The sequence below is a fragment of the Poromitra crassiceps genome (genome assembly GCF_964638095.1).
Source record: "Poromitra crassiceps genome assembly, chromosome: 1".
NCBI lineage: Eukaryota > Metazoa > Chordata > Actinopteri > Beryciformes > Melamphaidae > Poromitra > Poromitra crassiceps.
Genome location: NC_139623.1, coordinates 104,939,673 through 104,960,118, shown reverse-complemented (window position 1 = coordinate 104,960,118; position 20,446 = coordinate 104,939,673). Strand labels below are relative to the sequence as shown.

Sequence of the window (20,446 nt, the reverse complement as noted above, 5' to 3'; positions counted from 1 at the left end):
TTTGTTTGTGCACAACATAAACCATGATATGCCGTGGGTATACAGTGTCCTCTATTTCAGAAAATCTCTGTTACAACAGTTTCTCCAAGAGCTTAATTGGTCCAAATTCATAATCCATTTCAAGAAATTAACTAGTTAATTAAATTCCTCTGATACTCAAAGAGTTATTGAGTTAACGGTAACCTGCAGTTCATGCAGTGAATCTGCTCAAAATAATACAGTAAATTATGTCAGCCTTTTTTAATAAGTAATAGCCTAAGGGACTTTGCAGAATGTGCATCGGCTCTCTCCATCTTTGGTGATTCATTTTCAATGCCAAGCCCACTAGTGTGTATGCTGCGTCTCCTCCCTCCACCCCTCCGCCCACAAACAAGATGCTGATCCAGAAACAGTATTACATTGAGGAGACAGGGTACTCCAACAGCTTCGAATGGGAACATCTGTAACACTAAAGATGGTGGTACAGCATAGGGCATGGCGTCAGCAAAACTGGCCAATTGTGTGCATGATATCGTTAAGAAAGTCTGCTAATCATACTTTCGGGTTCACAGTGCCGATACAGCTTTGATGGACGCAAGACTTCCATCGGCCTGATTTTAGGTTCTATATCGTCACTGTCGCGCACATTTTTTCACATTTTTATTTTTGACATAAATCAATGCCATTGGTCACCCTTCACGTCTATCTGTGGGTTTTACAAAATGTTACCAGTGGAAAAGCATTAAAACTATCTTTTGAGTAAGTCTCGTAACTCCATTCGCCCTCAAACTGTCGCTCAAACCTCGAAGTTCCGCCACTACCTCTGTCTCAAGGCCCCCAGGCAGGAATATATACCTGGAAAACAGACACGGGCAGACCAGAACCGAAAGGCGCCGTGTATTTCTGACTTCGTTTTGTTTATTTCTGGCTTCGTCTGACGTAAATAGATCAATAAAATGTTTTCGAATTATTCCTAGGCTGCAAACTCATTTAAACTATGCAACTATGGTTTCGGACAAGACTAATGTTAGCGTTAGTGAGAGGCTGTGCTCCCCCGAGACGGTGCATCTAACTCGGCATGGGAGTAAGCTGGAGTCGCTGCTGGAGGAGCCACCTGGCGGTAATTGCACACGCCTGTGTGCTCCAGAAGGGGGGTGCGGCTACGCGAGGCTGTTTGCCGTGGAGAAAGTGCCTCAAAGTCGGAATGGTAATCAGGGTTTGCAGGACATTGGCCTTTAAAATTAATCAAAAACCTGTAAATTAAAATCTGCAGGACACCGTGTCCTGTAAATTATCTCCAGAGTCCCGACGCAATTAATTATTGTAACCCCGGGTTAAACCCCGAGTCAAGAATATTAACCTGTCACTTTATAGTTTGGTAACACTGTCAAACAGCTCCACATGAGATGTGACAAAACTAAGTTGCTAGTACTGCTCGTCTTTAGCTGCTTCTGATTGATCAGTTTAGGGAGGTACATCACATTTCTCTAAAATGCTACTGACTAATGGGCTGGACTGAGTGTTGGGATTTTGACAGTGCAGTGAGGTTTGTGTTGCGCTCGCTGCTGTGCACTGGGGCACTGATATAGACGGCTACTGTGGTTAATGCTAGCGGCTAACGTTAGTTATTTTACATGGTAGCAAAACGCCACTGAATGACCAAAATTGATTTAACTTTTAACCATTTCAAGTAACAGTGATTCCATATGGACCCCCAGCGTTGGTTAGTTGTTTATAACGTGACTATATTTATAACGTTTATAACGTACTCCGGTTTCCGGTTTATAATTCGGGTCTGAATACAGCCGTGCTGAGGGATTGTGGCTATTGCGCAACACACAGGTGAAAACCGTCTATTGCACGTGTGTTTTCCTCTTAACTCATTCACCGCCAATGACGTCTTTGACGTGTTATCAGAAATAGCCCTCCCCGCCAATGACGTGTTTGACGTGTTTTTGTTTTTATTGGTGCAGCGCCTGCAGCAAACACTTGCCCAGCCTGTGACACAGACACAGGTCCCTGCCTTCAAAGGGTAGCCGACAGCACGCGATCAAACACATACCGCAGCTGTTGTTTTGAAATTGAGCAAGAGGAAAAGCAGCAAAACGGGTAACGCTTCCTTGTGCAGACAGGAGAAACGCCATTGAAACGCCCTCGGCGCGCTGCACGAGCTGGAGTCGCCTTCCTCTGTGCCAGCCAGGAGAAAACGGGAGAAAGTAATCAAGAGATGTGTTTGATCATCGGAGGAATGAGGAAATGATCGATCAGTTTGCGAGGGCGGTGAGGACGTGTTGAATAGCCGAGGGGAAAACGGGAACGATCATAGATATGACAGGGAGACATGGACGAGGACGGGTGTACCAGAACAAATCAAAATAAACACAGGAACAGCTAGGCAGCAGCGGGCAGAAGGCAGTCACAGCAGCCCGCTGTCCTTCTCAAGAGCTCTTCAGTTGGTTCATGAAATCGCTGGGCTGCGTGCCCTCCAGTGTTGCTCCTGGCCAATCCCAGCGCCACAGGGCGTGGTTATTGCTTATCCTATGTGGGGTTAGAAATCTAAAAGGATCGTGTGTGTGTGTGTGTGTGTGTGTGTGTGTCTGTCTGTCTGTCTGTCTGTCTGTCTGTCTGTCGGTGTGTCTGTCTGTCTGTCTGTCTGTCTGTCTGTCTGTCTGTCTGCACACTCACACCGAGTAAACTGTATTGTTGAATGTAAAAAAAAAGCACTTCATGTGTATATATATATATATATATATATATTTTTTTTTGTCATTTGTGTCCTAACGAATAATATTTACATGTCTGATGTCAATACAGTTCAAAATAAAAGAATTGAGAGTGAGTTATGCCTGAGATTGTGCCCTTTTACAAAAATTGCCTTTTCTCCTGTTTATTTTCTCTGGGAGACATTCTGGGGGAAAACAGGGTGTATATAAATGGCTATAAGTAGAGTACAGAACATGCTAAAAGCTCACTTTTTTTTTCCTGGTGAACCCAGAGACGTACATCTTCATTTTGAGGTATTGCAAATCACTCTGGTGCTAATAGATAATTTACTGTGGGTCTTGAAAGATGACCAACAATTATGAAAATCTTTGGCCTGTGCTAAATATTGGCAGTCCTAAACTGGCGGTGAATGAGTTAACTTAGTGGGTAGCTACCCAAAGCAAGCCAAGTCTACTATTTTCTAGTACTCTGATTAGCCTGACTCATTTGTAAGTGTGTTTGTACGGCTAAAGTTTTGCTTGCTATCCTATCGTCTGAAAACTGTAGCCTGATGCTAATGTAGGGGTGTAAGTTGTCTGTGACAATACTGTCCTTTGGAACACAATTTAACATTTTGTGCTGTATATTCGTCAGCACAAAAATTTGTCAGTGTTCCTAAATATTAAATTCAAATTGATGATATACGTATATGACAGAGAAGAGATAGGGATTTTGTCTTGTTCGTCACAAACTTACTGCCTGGCAGGTATTCCAAAGACACCTGAAAGAACTGACTTCTTAACTCATTGAGTGCCAATGACGACAGTTGTCGTCAATTCGAATACTAACGTAGAGTGCCAAAGACGACGATTGTCGTCAATTGCCTTTTTTGACGGTGGGACGTGGATCAAAGCCTTATGTATGTCCTGTACAAATATTGTAGCTATTGAAGCTGTATAACCTATTTTACGGACTCTCCAGATTAGAGAAATGTCCGAAATATAGCCTGAAAAAGCCCCCTGATCAAAGAGAAAGCGCTCATGCTGCAGCCCAGAGCCATGTAGATTGCTCTGGCTGCAACTGACGGTGCCTGGCAACAGCAGTCAATCCGCGCAAACTGAGCTCCTCTGCCTCTGTCTGTCTGTCTGCATAGTTTCTTCACACGATTAGCCGCCAGAAAGGCAGCACCCGATGCCGAAGTGCCAACCCTTTCCCTGCAGTCCGGCAGCGCGACAAGGAAATGCTCCTTGTCGCGCTGCCTGGGAGGCGGCGCACAAAAAGCACTCCGAAAATAGACGCTGGGTGCGTGAGGCTGTGTGTTACTAGTGTGGGGAGGAGTTTGTAGCTGAGGCGGGGAGAGGGGGGTGGGGCACCCAGGGCAGCACACAACTACACCACGTCACTACATCAGAAAATATTAGCTAGAGTCAGTGAATGTGCTTGAAATGCTGCATTTCACAAAAGGCTGAATATCTCAGCTTCTAGATAGAAATGCCTGTATTTGCTGTTTTTGACCTATCTTCTCCGGCTGATAACTAAAGAACGGAAAATGGTATCAATAAACTTTTTTTTGCTGATGATACAATAGAGTCTCCTTGTTCTTTTTGCGTGTTCGGTGTTTACATAGTAATATCACACAATATTCTGTGGGCCTCGAGAAATCACTGAAAACGCTCTGAAACTCTGGCACTGGGAGCGTCCGTTCTCCAAAAGTGGCTGGCACTCAATGAGTTAAAGAGACTTTGGCTGATTTTAAAAACAAAAACAGATCTTGAATAAAATCCTTAATGTCTGTTTCTTCCAGCTTTAAGGTAAGTAAAAGCATACGATACAGCAACTGTCACAACCTCTAGCAGTCACGGCCAAATTTGTTGTTTTAACATCCTGGAAAAATAAAGTGTGAAACCGTGAGGATGGTCTGACCAACAGATATTCAACCAATCTGGATTTCTTGGCTTCAGGTCCCTGGCCGACAGTAGAAAAACAATGCATCCAAAGCAATGGTAGCATTTTATAGAATAGTATTTTATTTTGATTTATGATCTATCTACCATATATATGGCTCATAAAAGAGACAAAAGAGGCTTTTTAAAATAATCTATGGTGAAACAATTAGCTTTGACAGAACAAGGCAGTAAAACACAGTAACAATAACAAGCAGATGATAATATGGTTTTTTCCCCATGCAGTAAGAACACTTCTCTCATTTTGTTTATCTGTATAGTTAGCCCAGATTAAACTGTTGCCTCAGATCCAGAACTCTCCCTTGACAATCACATCAAGGCAGTATAAAAAAAAAGCTGATTTTCACCTCTGAAATACATCCAGGATGAGGCATTTCCTCTCCTTTAACTGACCTAGAAAAACCGGTCCATGCTTTTGTTTCATCCTGTACTGACTGCTGCAATGCACTGCTCCAGGGCCATCCCACTGCACTCCAAAAAACAGTCCAACTGATTCAGGACTCAGTAGCCTGGATACTCCAAACAGAAAACATGATCACACCACCCTGATCTACTGTAGGTTTCTCTCCGTCGGCTCTCAGTAGCAGAACGAAGTGGCTCCAAAGTCTCAAATTTAATTTAAAAAGCATGAAAAGGCTTCACTCCACAGTGCTTCACGATTGACCTGCACCTACTCTGCTCTCCACTCCGCAGCAGAGAGGCAGGACTCTCTTGTCATTCTCCATATTCAGAATAAAAACCCAAGCACCCTCCCTCCCACCCACTCACGCCCACCCTTTGGAAACAGCTACATGTCAGGGATTCAGACATGTTCTCATTATGAAGTCCAGACTGCACTACACCTACTTCATTAGTACAGCCTACAGCGTGCCTTTTCTAGCTCTCTATAAGAGCCATTCCTTCCCTCCTCTGCTTAAAGGGCCCCAGAACTCCTTTTGCTGTGGACTGTCCTAGTGTTGCCCGGGAGCTTCCTATGTGTCTATACATACATACTGTATAATTAAATACAAACACCCACACATAAGCTCTAGCTTTATATCTTAAAAATGTTATGCAATTTCTCTCTTTTTTGTTTGTGTTGGTTGTGTCCTTAATGGTTAAAGCACCTCATGCTGGAGTTCCCCCCCCCCCTTTCTGATGGCTTTCTCAACACTTTCCCTTTGATTGAGTTTAATGTGGTCGCTGGTACTATATAACAATAACTATGGAAACTTAGTACCCTGTTCTGAAGCATACACCTTTTTTGACTTATACCATAGTAAATCACTGAAGCATATAAGTAAGGAAAAAATAAGCAAGAGGCCTCTACAAATTGCATTGTGAATGCAATTTGTAGAGTGCAAAGCTGACAAATTAATTCTTCTGCTCATATTATGCAATGTCTAACTTTCAAAATAAAAGAAAACCAAGCTGGACTGTGAATGCAGCCATTTGACCCAAGACTTTCTGCATAATGGTCCTGGACAAGGGATGTCGACGGTTAACTGTTAACCGTTTAACCGCCGAGAACATCTTTGGTTGGTTAAGCTTGTCGGCCGAATGGTTAATTTGCATATTAAATTGGCATACAACATGTTGCCAATGTGGTGATTTTTCCCTCCTTCGTGGGAAGAAATACTAACGTAGTATATTAAAACATGGCACAAGGGTTAAACTAGCAATATAGGAATTAAAAAGCTCATACCACTGCCAATAACATTCATTTATTTTAGAGAAAGGCTTTTTTCAAGTGTTTGAGAGTAGTGCTGCATGGAATCCTGTCTCTCTCTATCTCTCACTATATCCGCCCCACCCCCCTGCTCTGAATTTGTGAGCGACACTGCTCAGATGTGCTCTGTGACCATTTCAGAATGATTAACACACCCAGCGAAACAATCAGTTCTATAATTGTGTTAAGTCCGTGTGTGCTGTGTGGGACTGTGCTGCGGGTTGAATATAACATTAGCGACTTAGCGTTAGCCGACGAGCTGCCAGGCAGTGTAGGGAAAACTGCAGGTCTCCGCCGAGGTTCTGAATTTCACTTTTACGTTCGCTCAGTGTTTAGAAAGACAATCCATGTGGTAGACGCTTGTGTGTGGTGCTGTCGGCTGAATGTTAACGTTATCTAAAATCTGCATTGAATTTCTCCGCCTGACACACGTGCTGACAAACGTTGCTCTAGTCTGAGGTTTAGTCATGAGGTGTTTACTTTCACTTACGTCAGTGTTTAGCGATCTCACGTCGTGTTTCAAGAATAAAGCAACAAGCTGCGTCTTCCACATCGAGTTTACTGAAGAATATCCATAAGGTAAGTTCTCTCCGGCATCGGGGCTGTCAGGCGTAATAATCCCACAACGACCACGGCTTTCACACGCTGTGTAAAAGGGGCTTGTCTGTCTGTGTGTGTAGCTGCCTTGATTAGGGCTGGGTTAAAAAAATCGATTCTCCGATTTTGAATCGATTTTTATCTTAATCCTTCGATATCGATTCATATGTCCAGAGATTGATTTTTTTATTTTTTTATTTTCGTCCATGAACGCACCACCAGCCTCTGGCCTCTCGTTCTTCATGCATCCGCAAAGCAATCTCTCTTGGTGAAGTCAATCATTCAACATGGCGCAAAACCAAAGGCAGATATGTCTGGAACAATTTCGGATTCAAAGACAAAAACAAGCTTGACAAAAGCAAAGCGATTTGCAAGATCAGCCGACCGGGTCCGTGTGTGAAGTGTTGCGGGAATACTATCTGAAGACAAGTCGTCCGGACTGAAACAAAATCAACTGAAGGATTAATTAGAATTACCAGCCAATTCTCCACGTGCCCTAAAAATAACCGAGGCTATAGCAACTTTCGTATGTAAGGATATACGCCCGTATTCCTTTGTGAAAAATTAAGGCTTCAAAAGGCTCCTGAAGGTACCCGAACGTGAACTACGTTATGGTGCGACTGTAGACATAATCCCAAAAATGTATAAATCTGTGAAACAAAGCATCAAAACGAAACTGCAGTCAGCAGACCCCTGGACATCCATGGCAATGGAATCGTACATGACTGTTACCTCTCACTACTATATAAACAACGACGAGTGGAGCTTCATCTCTTGTTTTGATATTGAGTATTGCATTACTAAAGAAAGCACTGGTGGTGTCTGTCAGTCACTCTGCTTGTCACACTGATGCTGACTGGAGTCTGCACAACCTGCAGCACATAGCACAGTATTGTGTTGTTCAGGGCTGTAGTTTACACTGCAACACTTGTTGATTGTGGGCCAAATGGTCATGACAAAAATAAATTAAAAAATATATTTGTATTTTGTAGCTGCTTTGGGGTGAATTCTTAACTCATTGACTGCCAATGACGACAGTTGTCGTCAATTCGAATACTAATGTAGAGTGCCAAAGACGACGATTGTCGTCAATTGCGTTTTTTGACGGTGGGACGTGGATCAATGCCCGATACATCTCCTGTACAAATATTGTAGCTATTGGAGGTCTATAACCAGTGCTCTCCAGATTACAGAAAGGTCCGGAAAACAGGAGGAAAAAGCTGTGATCAAAGAGAAACCGATGCATGCTGCAGCCAGAGCCATATAGATTGCTCTGTCTGCAGCTGACGTTGTCTGCGAACCGCAGTCAATCCGCGCACACAACTGAGCTCCTCTGCCTCTGTCTGTCTGTCTGCATAGTTTCTTCACACGATTAGCCGCCAGAAAGGCAGCACCCGACGCCGAAGGGCCAAACCTTTCCCTGCAGTCCGGGTTGGCATTTCCTTGTCGCGCTGGGAGCCGCCCGGCGCACACAAACGGAGCGCTCCGAAAATAGACTGGGTGCGTGAGGCTGTGTAGTGTGGGGAGGAGTTTGCAGCTGAGGGGGAGAGGGGGGTGGGGCACGCAGGCACCACACAACTACACCACGTCACTACATCATAAAATATTATCTTCAGACTCAGTGAATGTGCTTGAAATGCTGCATTTCACAAAAGGCGGAATAACTCAGCTTCTAATTTGAAAAGTGTCTTTTTGCTCAAAACAGCCTATCTTCTCCGGCTCATAACTAAAGAACGGAAAATGGGATCAATAAACTTTTTTTTGCAGATGATAGAAGAGAGTCTCATCGTTCTTTGTGCGTGTTCGGTGTTTACATAGTAATATCACACAATATTCTGTGGGCCTCGAGAAATCACTGAAAACGCTCTGAAACTCTGGCACTGAAACCGTTCTCCAAAAGTGGCTGGCACTCAATGAGTTAATGTAATATTTTTTAATGATGCACCAGTTTAGAGTTCCTAGTATATTTTACAGCTTTTGTTCTGAGAATCTTTTTCATATCCAAGCGAAATTTGTATTTTAACTTAACTTAACACAACACTCATTTGAAGCTATTTCTGCCCACAGCATATTTTTGAAAGATGCAATACTGTTCCCATTCTGGGAGGGGTCTTGGTCCTTGCCATTTTCAACTGTTTCAGCCATTAAGTACTGATATTTCATATTAATTTTTATGTCAAATGTCAATATTAATACCAGTATTGATGTGTTACATAACTGGACAGTCATGTAATTCATGTTACAACTCAAAAAACATGTTTTAGTATCACTAACCAAATCGGAATCGAATCGAATTTAATCAGGATTAATCGATTCGGAAACTTGTGAATCGGAATCGAATCGATTCATGAAATTTGAACCGATACCCAGCCCTATAGGTGGTGGGCCGAAGGCTTCTATCTGCTTTAGTTCTTGAAATGATCGATCCTCATCTTAAGTTTAGATGCTTTTTTCATATGAACTAAATACATTTCTTCTGATCACGATTCCGTTTGTTGGCAGCCTCAACTCGAACGGAGGTGAATGAAAACTTAATTTATGTTTCATACACTGATGAGGCAAACACTAGGCGGTACTATCGCAAAAACCAATCAAATGCTCGTTCTAGCGTCACATGACATGAATCAGCCAATGATATTTGCGCAAAGATGACGTATTAAGGAAGTGAACAAACCATATGAAACAGAACGACTGAAGCCCTAAGCTGTCAGGTAAGTCTGTTTTATACATAGATAATGTTTCATATAGCGAATATAATTCATATTCGTTTAATAGTAATCATTATTTTGTTACATCTTGATGATGCAGTCAATATTGGCAACCAGCTAAATGAATTAATTGTCATCACACAAGTTTGTCTCTTGTTGGCGTTAGGCTAACGTTAGCATGTTGGACGTCACGTCAGCATCGTGGGAAATTAACGTCAACTTTTTATAGTAAATCATTATTTTGTGTCTGAAATTTACTATAGTAAATCATTATTTTGTGTCTGAAATCTACCAGCCATTTTCATATTTCACCAGCATTTAGCTGCAGTGCTAACGTCTCACCCTGCACCTAATGTAACGCTATTGTTACTGTAGCCCCTTGCTAGAGCTCTTCCGGTTCATGACGACGACGTCATCTTGAGATAACTAAGACAAAACCCCTGATAGTAGTAGTGTATCAAAAAAGCTGAAAGGGTAGCACATCTCAGTTTAAAAAAATCAAGGACAAAAAACTTACAACTTACAACCACTGATGTAGCGCATATAGAATACTGGAAATGTAGAATTGACTGGAGCACACGAAATCACTGGCAAACAAATTTAATAAGGTACAAAACTAATGTTTCGACGTGAGCAGCGTCTTCTTCAGAGTAAAAGAAAGCTTTTTTTAGACTCTGACGAAGACGCTGCTCGCGTTTGCCAGTGATTTCGTGTGCTCGTGTGCAGTCAATTCTACCACAAGATTTTCCATACTTTTCCAGATTTATCTCACCAAATTACAAAACTATTCAAGACCTGGAAATGATCAAATTCAGTTTTAATACTTTTCCAGACCTGCGTAGGAACCCTGCTTGCCACAACAAATTGTCTACAGGCTGCATATCGAAATTGTTGTCTTCCCCAGTTCCTCTGGGTTTAAGAACGTCAACCACGGCCCGGATGTTCATCCCATACATTGAGCAAAATGTAAGCATCACATTAAATTATGTGTAGTAGCCTGGAAGTAGCATGGAGACAAAAGAGTACAGTTGTTGCAGCACATCTCTCCAGATCTGCGGGCATCTGCAAAGATCGAGGCTTGGGTCCGTGATAGACACAGTTGTCTTCCCCATCCCCTGACCACCATCACAGGAGTGTAATCATCATCAGAGGCAATGTTCTCTCTTCTTGGAAGCTCTAACAATAGAAAACGTAGTTACTGTATGTTACTATTAACGTTAGCTAGCTTCTGAACTGTTTATGGCTCAAATTCATTAGATCGTTAATGCTACCGTAATCTAGCTAACGTTAACGTTACCTCGCTAACCTATAGTAACCTACTGATCTACAGCCTACGAGGAAAATCCATTCATTTATCAAATGTCTTTATCTTACCAAACACAATTACGCTAGTTTCTGAGATAATATATAGTGTGGCATATACCTGTGAATAACATGTAACGTTAAATACTCAACATTGTGCATTTATTGGTTTATTCTTACCTGGAAATCACACATGGATCCATAGGCGAGCTCTGTTTACATTTCGGGCAGAGGCAGCGGGGCAGATTGGGGTCCTTTAAGCCGCGTGCAATTACGTGAGGTATTAAATACTACGATCTGATTAGTTCATCAACTACAGCTATCCCGCGATTTGCCTGAGTAGAGTGACATTTAAAATATACATTTATGAAATTATCCGTTCAAACCAGAGCTGCCAACAAACAGTTTTAGACTTCATATAATTATTTGGCATCATACATAAAATATCGATGAGGATCAATCAACAACACAAAAAACAGCCTTGGCCCACCGTCTACTAAGCTTCTACCCGCCTTCTCCTATACACACAGAAGGCAGCAGCCTCTGTGTGCCTGTGGAGATGGTGGAGCCCGAGTCGGGTCTTATGTCTAGGTCTTATGTCTAGGACATAAGACATAAGATTAATGTCAAATTCAAGCAGATTTGGTAGTGTAGGAAGCACTGCAGTACTGGACTCGCACACTAAAATAATGGTAGAAAAAATGCAGTCTGAAACCCTATGGAGTGCTGGAATGAAAGGCACGCGCCACTGTCTTAATATTTCACGTAAAAAAAGTTTACCGATGGTTAACCGATTAAGGGTGTCGGTTAGTCGAAAGTAAAATTAACTGAAAATCCACATCCCTATCCTGGACCCTCTTCATGTACATTGCAGAGATTCTTCCTTCCTGCCAGGGGCGGTTTTAGACCCTTTTTGGGTGGGCTGAAGCCCACCCTGAGATAGTCTCAGCCCACCCTGGAAGATAGAGTTTTTTTTTTTTTTTTAACAAAAATAAGAATAGCTGGCCCTCCTCTATTCATCTCTCATTCATGCTTTAAAGCCATACAAATAATAATAATAATGGTATTGGTGATTGGTGTATGCAACATACCTTTATTTTGAAAATATGGTTAGGTCTAGAGGAAGTTACTTATCTACACTCCTGGAAAATTGATCACCCAGGAAATAAGGAAGTGTTCTATTTCTCCTTGAGAGCCTCAGACTGACAACAGAGACCACCAGCAAGCCAATGTAGAGTAAGTCTCTTTTCTATAGTGAGTAAGGTGTTAAACACCATGATCATTGAGTTGGTTGAAAAACGAAGTCTTTATTTTAAGTTATATTTTGTAAATGAACTTCTTCATTAGTCAACCAGAGTTTACTATGAAGTGAATGGGGGCAACATCGTGCATCTAATGTATTGGGTACCTGTGATCATCATTGTGGGGCTACTGAGCTGAGGTGTAAACTAGGCTACTAGTGCTAAGCTGTTTGTTAATGAGTCTGTTGATATGCAAATGCACACTAGCATAATGCTAAGTGGCCAGCCATTTTGGTAATGTGTTAAATCGTAGCCTATGTTTAGAATAGCCACTGATATGCCTGTTGCAGTGTTGCTTGCTATGTGTGAAGGTTAGCTTTATTCATGGTTGTCATACAGTTTATAAAGTTAATTCATTTAACTTCTTTGGTACCTCATTAACCTCAAGTCACTCTTAGATTATTGTTTTATTGATTTTGTGTGGAGGTGGAGAACAGAGGAACTGTGAGAAGAAGCTGTATCTGCTAAGAAGTACACACACACACACAGAAGAAGAAGAAGACTGAATCTGATAAATCGATTAAGCTTTCTTCATAGATCTAGTCTCTTCATTTTGATCTCAAAGTGCACCAGATTGATCAATTTTTACTTTGAAATGTACAAAATCTTCTCCCGGGGTGACATGCCCCCGGACCCCCCTAGGGGGGCTGCGGTCCACCATATACATTCTTTGGGGGCTGAGCCCACCCAAAGGTGTCATCCTAAAACCGCCCCTGCTTCCTGCTGAAAGTCAATGAGACCTCGGGCAACATGTTCAGGCTCTTGGACAAGGCACTGTGCCCTGAAACAGCTGCTGTGTCAGAGAATGTGGCATAGAAAATGGGCCAGAGTGTTCTGAAGCTACACATATGGTAGACTGACTCAAAGCAATTAATTTCAATATGATTAATTGCTTGTCTTTACTGTACCTACAGTGACAGCAGTGTGTCTGGTGGAATCTAAACAGGGGGGATATTCCAGTAGGGCTCATCTACACAGCACTCATGTTAATTCTCTATCTGAGAAATATTTGACACATCTCCAATGAGAGATTCCTCCTCCATCACTGTCTGGTATGCTGCTGCCACTCTCAAAGACATTAACAGACTTCAGCGCATCATCCGCTGCGCTAAGAAGATAATCAGATGCAACCTGCCATCCCTCCAGGACCTGCATGCAGCCAGGACACTGAAGCGGTCTCGCAAGATCATGGCCGACCCCTCCCACCCTGGCCGACACTCCCCCACGGCAAGAGACTGAGGTCTGCCAAGACCAGAATCACCTGCCACAAGACCAGCTTCTTCCCAACCGCCATCAGCCTCACCAACAAGGCCCGGAAACCCCTTCCACCAAGGACCTCACCAACAACCCCCCCCCCACACACACACACACACACACAAACTCACTACCTCTGCTGAGAAAATATTATCAAAAAGTGCCAGTAAACTCAAGTTTCTGTATCGCAGAACAAGGCAGTTTGATATTACTATTAAAAAACTCCTTGTAACAGCACTGATACAGTGCCACTTTGATTTTGCCTGTTCAGCTTGGTACAGTGGTCTGAACATGAAATTACAGAAGAAGTTGCAGGTTATGCAAAATAATATAATTCGTTATTCACTGAATGTTCCTCCTAGGACACATGTAGGTGGAAACGAATTCAAAAAGGTGGGTATGTTGCCTGTTGAGTTTAGGATTGAACAGCTAAAGCTAAACCATATGTATAACATCATCAATGGTACTGCCCCCATGTATCTGGGCTCACAGATAACAATGGTCCATACCCAGCATGGTCACAACACCAGGGCTAGTGTGCGCTCATGCAAGGTACCACGAGTGAATAGTGTAGCAGCTCGAAGCTCCTTTTTTTATACTGGGTCCTTGCTGTGGAACAGCCTTCCCCTAGGTATCAAGCTGTCAGAGTCGAGAGGTGTCTTTAGAAGGCAGGTCCGGGATCATCTTTGGAGTAAAGTGGCTAGCTAGAGGACAGGTTTTGCCGCCAGCAAAACAGTGTTTTTAATTCGTGATATTGTTGTTTTTGTTCTTGGATTTGGTTCTCTGAAATTGTTGCCGATTTTCATGTTTTTGTTTTGTTATTTGTTTTAATGATTTTAGGTGTCTGGTTACGGATAAGAAATGGTATATTGATTAGAAATTGTATATTGATATGACTGACTTTTTACATGTTATGTGTTGTGCGTTCTGTCCTACAACAGCAGGGACCATGTTGGAAATAAGTGTTCTCACTTTAACATGTTATCCTTTGGAATTTTCTTTTGTAAATTGTCTTCTCTATATCCATAAATAAAAATCAATCATCAATCAATCAACCTCCTCCTAAACTCAACTGAACACCCCCCCCCCGCCCCCCATAAAACTGTAACTCATATCTAATTTAATGCCTGTTTAACTGGGACTGTAAATTCATGTAAATTCCCTGCACATGTAATGCCTATTTAACTTAGCCTGTAAATTTCATGTACATTCAATGTAAACTCTTATTTAACTCTGACTGTAAATTCATGTAAATCCACTGCCTATTTAACGTCTATCTAACTCAGTCTGTAAATCTCATGTAAATTCAACGTAAATTCATATTTATTATCCACTGAACACTTCACCACTCATGTACTCATGTATATATTGTATATATATATATCGATTTGATTGCACTTGCAACTTTGTGATTGTCTTTAGTTATCTTCCTACTTCTTATCTCTGTATATTGATGTGACCGCTACGCTGCATACATACACTAAGACAAATTCCTCGTATGTAACTTGCATACTGTGGCAATAAAAGTGATTCTGATTCTGAGAGATCCATTTCTATCAACTGACCAAACAGCCGTGGGAATATCGGGGTGGCACATGTGCGTTTCAACAATGGGGAGTGAGTGAGTGAGTGAGTGAGTGAGTGAGTGAGTGAGTGAGCGTGTCAGTCAGTCAGTCAGTCAGTCAGTCAGTCAAGGACAAATACTATTATAGCCCAGCCAGCCATGCTCCACGGTCTGGAAAAGAAGCTAAATGGAGCATGATTTGGGCTTTGATTCCATGAACAATTCTCTGCAAATGCTTTGTTTCCCTGCAAACACTCGAACTTCTGATTTATTCCAAAATAATTCTCTCACATTTTAACGCAATGAAAACTAGGAATAGTGGCTATTCAAGCAAATTGCACACTGTAGTAAGGACATGGGAACAGTGCAGTTTTCTGCTTCCAAAAAGGCTATGAGCTGATAAATTAACACCATGCTAGCAAGCTTTAATATCACTAGCATTGCCTCTGGTTGCCAATTGATGAATGTGGTTTGACTGTGTCTGTTACCATACTGTAGCTAGCGGCCTAGATAGATATTTCATTGTACCCAGAACAATGTACCAAACAGAGTATTGAGTGAGTTATTTCCCCTGTTACTTCCATAGTAGAATGTCATGGTTAATCATGTGATGTGGAAAGTATAGGAAATCTGAACACAGTAAACTGATAACATAATAGCAAGAAAATAAGATTTACAAGTGAAAACAATTTAGACTTGATCTGATTTTCCAAATTTGCAGCATATATACAGTGGCAGCCACTCAGAATTGGTGCTCCCAGCCGGCTGGCATACCAAAGAAGTGAACTTTGTTACAGCATAAATGACATTGCTTTAGAGAAACTAAAGCAATGAGAAGGAGATCATATAACTAATGACATGTATATGATATGACATTTTACATGGACATTATCCCATGGTCGCCGCCCCACCCTCTTCCCAATTATATATCAATTAAGGACTGTTTTATCTTTGTTTAATCTGCCAGGTATCTGGATGGGCCCTGTCATGGATCAGCCGACAATTCTAAGTGGTTGCATCTGTAATACATGATGACATAAAAAACAAATGTGTAAAAATGTAGTTCATGTACTTCAAGTAATTACATAATGATACTGACTTGACCTGTTCAAAAGCCCAGTCATCTCTTACTTTAGACTGCAGAGAAGCTTGAAACACCGTGCTTGAGGATTTTATTCTGTAATTACAGAGTGAAAAGGTGTGTAGTGTCTGACCCCGGGCTAGGTCTGGTGATCAGTGAAATCCTGAAGTCAATTAAGAGGCTTTTAAACATGAAGTCTGGATCATGTCTGGCTATCCAGAGCAGGATATTTTCCGGTTTTACCTTTTTTAACATGAGGGGTCTTTGTTTAGAAACAACTAGATATGAGCCGTTTTTTCTGCCAGTGGGCAGGGGGTATCATGTATCGATAACAAGAAATGTGATAGGAAACGGCTTTAGCGAATCTGTAACCAAACTCCATTCCAAAACATGCCGTTTTAACAGAAGGTCCATTCCAACCATTCAGGCAATAACGAAGGGTGGCATTGTGCCAAAAATGAGCGCAGTCAAAATAGTGGTCGCACCGTCGTCAATCACTGTGGGTGATTTATTTTACAAGTGGCATTCAAGTCATATCTGACTAGTTTTAAATTTATTTTTCCCCACAAAAGTTAGGCTAGGCCTATGTCTCGATATAGGCTGTCAGTCAGTCAGCTCCTCTCCTCTCCGCATTGTGGACGCACAGTCACACAACACTGCCTGCCTCAAATGGCTGCCTCACACAATAGACTTGGCTGCATCCAACTCGAGAAAACTTCTCAGAAGAGACTATTGTTAGCGACAAATCTGGAGACTTTTTCTGACATGGGAATGATGGGATTATTACCAGCAAGCAGCAGTAAAAGCAGGCAATGACGATAGCTGGGTAAGTCCCGCTAGCATCGATGCTAAGTTAGCAAAGTAGCCTACAGCAAGAGCGCAGCTGAAGCTAATTAATATGGACGTTAACATCCATATAATATATAGCCATGTGCTTGCGCGATGACATCATGTATTGGCGATGTCAAAGGGTGGCGATTGACGATCTGACTGAGGTCAAGATCGCGCAACTCTAGTAGGCTATCATCTCTCTTGTTGCATTTTTAAACTGGCAGATGGGGGATTAAATTTTTAGTTGTTTACTCACCTAAATTGGCTCTCTTCCAAATAATCCAGCCACATAACTAACGCTACGTCCATTCATGAAAATAATGATGGAACATTAATGGTTTGTAAAGTGCCACCACGCGCCCACTCACACATAACAGCTAGATGATCTGGATCATGAGCTGCCAGAGTTAAACAGCAGCTGTTTTTGCGCTAATGCGGATCCTACACCGGGGACCGAGATGAATATGATACGGACTCGCGGGAGTGCGCGTAGGCCGGCTAATTGTTGTTTAACATGCAGGCCAACCGGCTAGGAGTGGGTTATAATACGGATTCCACTGCATGTGAAGAAGTGGCTTTACAGAACAAACTGCTACATAACCAGTGCAGGGATTTTAAAACTAGGATGATGTTTCCACATCTGGAAATAGAACAGCTGTTATGTTCATGACAAGGTGAAGGTGAAAGCCATGTGTGAGGGAGGAGTAGAGAGTGGCAGCAGTTTAAACAAGAAAGAATAAAAACATGGATAACCTTCTCCACATCGTTAGATTTGTCTGCTGAATGAAGCAGAAGAACTGCAGGACCCTCTTGACCTGCTTGTCAAAACTGAGTGCTTTGAATCATATTTGTTCATTTGGGAAGGACAAGAGGAGCTATTTCAGATTTGCTTTTGAGCCATTTGTTTACGGGCAATCTGACCAAATGGGGTAATTTTTCAAACCTGCTTGGTTTGATTATAATGAAAACTTTTCTCCACAATAATACTGTATCACACCTTACTGTAGGAGGCTATTTCAAACAACCACCGTACTGTATAACACCTTACTGTAGGAGGCTACTTAAAAAAAGCACCGTACTGTTAAAGTTCCAGCATAATGAGATTACCGGTACATTTCCCAATGTTATTGTATTGTATTGTACTGTATTGTATTGTTAACCAATATTTTCGATCACCTTCGTTTCAGCTGTGGCTGACAGACATGGTCTCAATTATATGTATGGAGAGACTCAGGTTCCAGAGGACCAATTCATTGAGGAAATGTTTACCGTAGTTATCTGGGACCCGTTCCTGATCTACATATTTTGATGAGGCTAAAAATGATAATTGACTTTCTTTTGGACCACTTGTAGTGGATCCCTTGCACAGTATTTTTTTTTGTTTTTTTTGTAAGCAGACAAGCATTTTACATGACTGGTAGCACCACTTTGTAGCATTGTAACGTTGAATCTATGTATATATGTTTTTTTTTTCTTTTTTTTTTCTGTTCTTGTTTATGTTCTGAAAACTTTAAATAAAATGTTGAAAAAAACAACAACAATATTTTCAATGTAATGTTACCAAAATACTGTATTATAACTGTCATTGTGGACATTTACTTAATACAAGAAACTATCCCCCAACAAAATCAAACTTCTAATTGTTTGTTTTTGTGCAGGCTAAGTTAGCATAGAGATATAGCCCTCTTAAATGTGACATGAAGAGCAGTGTTAAATGTGACATGATCGGCAGTGTTAAATGTGACATGATCAGCAGTGTTAAATGTGACATGATCAGCAGTGTTAAATGTGACATGATCGGCAGTGTTAAATGTGTCATGAAGAGCAGTGTTAAATGTGACATGATCGGCAGTGTTAAATGTGACATGATCAGCAGTGTTAAATGTGACATGATCGGCAGTGTTAAATGTGACATGATCAGCAGTGTTAAATGTGACATGATCAGCAGTGTTAAATGTGCCATGATCAGCAGTGTTAAATGTGACATGATCGGCAGTGTTAAATGTGTCATGATCGGCACTGTTAAATGTGCCTGACGCTGGCTTGCTACTTTGAGGTTAATGTCACGTCGCATGCCGTAGGTGTAAAGTTGTATCGCGTGCATGGCCGTGTCAGTATTGGGCGAGTATGAGTACAGCAAAATAGGCCAGTATCGGTTATCGGTATCGGGACATCCCTAGCCTCAGTGAATGCGGAAGTAACTTTGGGTCTGCCATGTTAGTTCTGGCTATGGATTTACTTTGAAAATTACCGTTACAGTTTCCTGAAACTTTGGATTTGTATTTCATCGCGTGGTGAGTACACGAGTCACAACATGTGAGTGTTTCTGGCGCTGTTGGAATGTGTATTTTTGGTGACTGAACGGGGGTAGGCTCGTGTAACGTTTACTGCCATTCAGCTGCTAAGCTGACTAGCAGAGGAGGGGTGCAGAAAAGCATCAGAGAAAGGCATCTATCTTCTCGTCTTACTATGGGGAATATGGCAAACAGGCAAATCTCCCAAAATGTTGGCATGTTCCTTTAAGACTAGATCTAGACTAGCTTTGTTCAGAAGGGCTTGAACTTTTGCATGCTTGAAAGTAGAGGGCAGTGCACCAATTTATCTACAATAAATAAATTACCGTACTAGAACAGTGTCAAAAACATCTTTAGAGAACTTTGTGAGAATAACATCAAGGCGACAGGTCGAGGACCTCATACGGAAGGCAACTTCCTTTGAATTCAAAAGGAAAATTGGTTTAAAATTGCTGCAGTATGTCAAACTGCCAAGGACAGTGTGAAAAGAAAGGAGAAAGGCAACTAGCCACCAAGGCAACAATTTGCCTTGGTTTGCTATGGTTTTCACAGTAGGAACAATCCATTTCACTGGATCATTAAATAACTGCAACTCTTGCAATTTGAAGATTAGTGAAATCAATATCACAGTACTTTTTGGTTTGTTTTTGTCTATAATCAACCTGCCCTAATTGTCTTTGTCAGTTTATGTAGAAAGATTTTAACTGGCGTTGACTGTTGCTCAAATATATTTTCATATTTTCCACCTGGGAATCCTGTGAACAGCTCTCTTCCAAAGCTAAAAACACAAGAACCAAAAGTCTAAAGTGATATAATAATATTCCACTGACAATTAATGTGGTATTTTGATGGCATGGAGAAGCTGTGCTCGAGCTCTAACATCTAAAAAAGCGCCATCAGTGGGGAAAACATTGTTCAATTAGCGGCAGTAATAGCTCTTTACTAATGCAAACTGAACCATCAGCAAAACAAGAGCTAAAAGTCAGTCCTCATTTTATCCTGAGAATGAATTTTAATCCATTGCACAAGCCGAGAACACTAACCGTTTTAACACCTACAGTACATGCACATTGACAAATCATCTCAATGCAAAGTCTCTTTTGTGTGTCAAGCTACAACACGCTCATTAATCCAATAACAAGTTAAACATAATATAACAT

General features: G+C 41.5%; 1 protein-coding gene across 1 annotated transcript in view; it reads right to left on the bottom strand.

Annotated features, from left to right (window-relative positions):
* gabra3 (gamma-aminobutyric acid type A receptor subunit alpha3) overlaps positions 1-20,446 on the bottom strand; it is a gene marked incomplete at both ends in the record, with an annotated part of 220,671 nt that overhangs the window by 91,778 nt on the left and 108,447 nt on the right. The window lies entirely within an intron of this gene.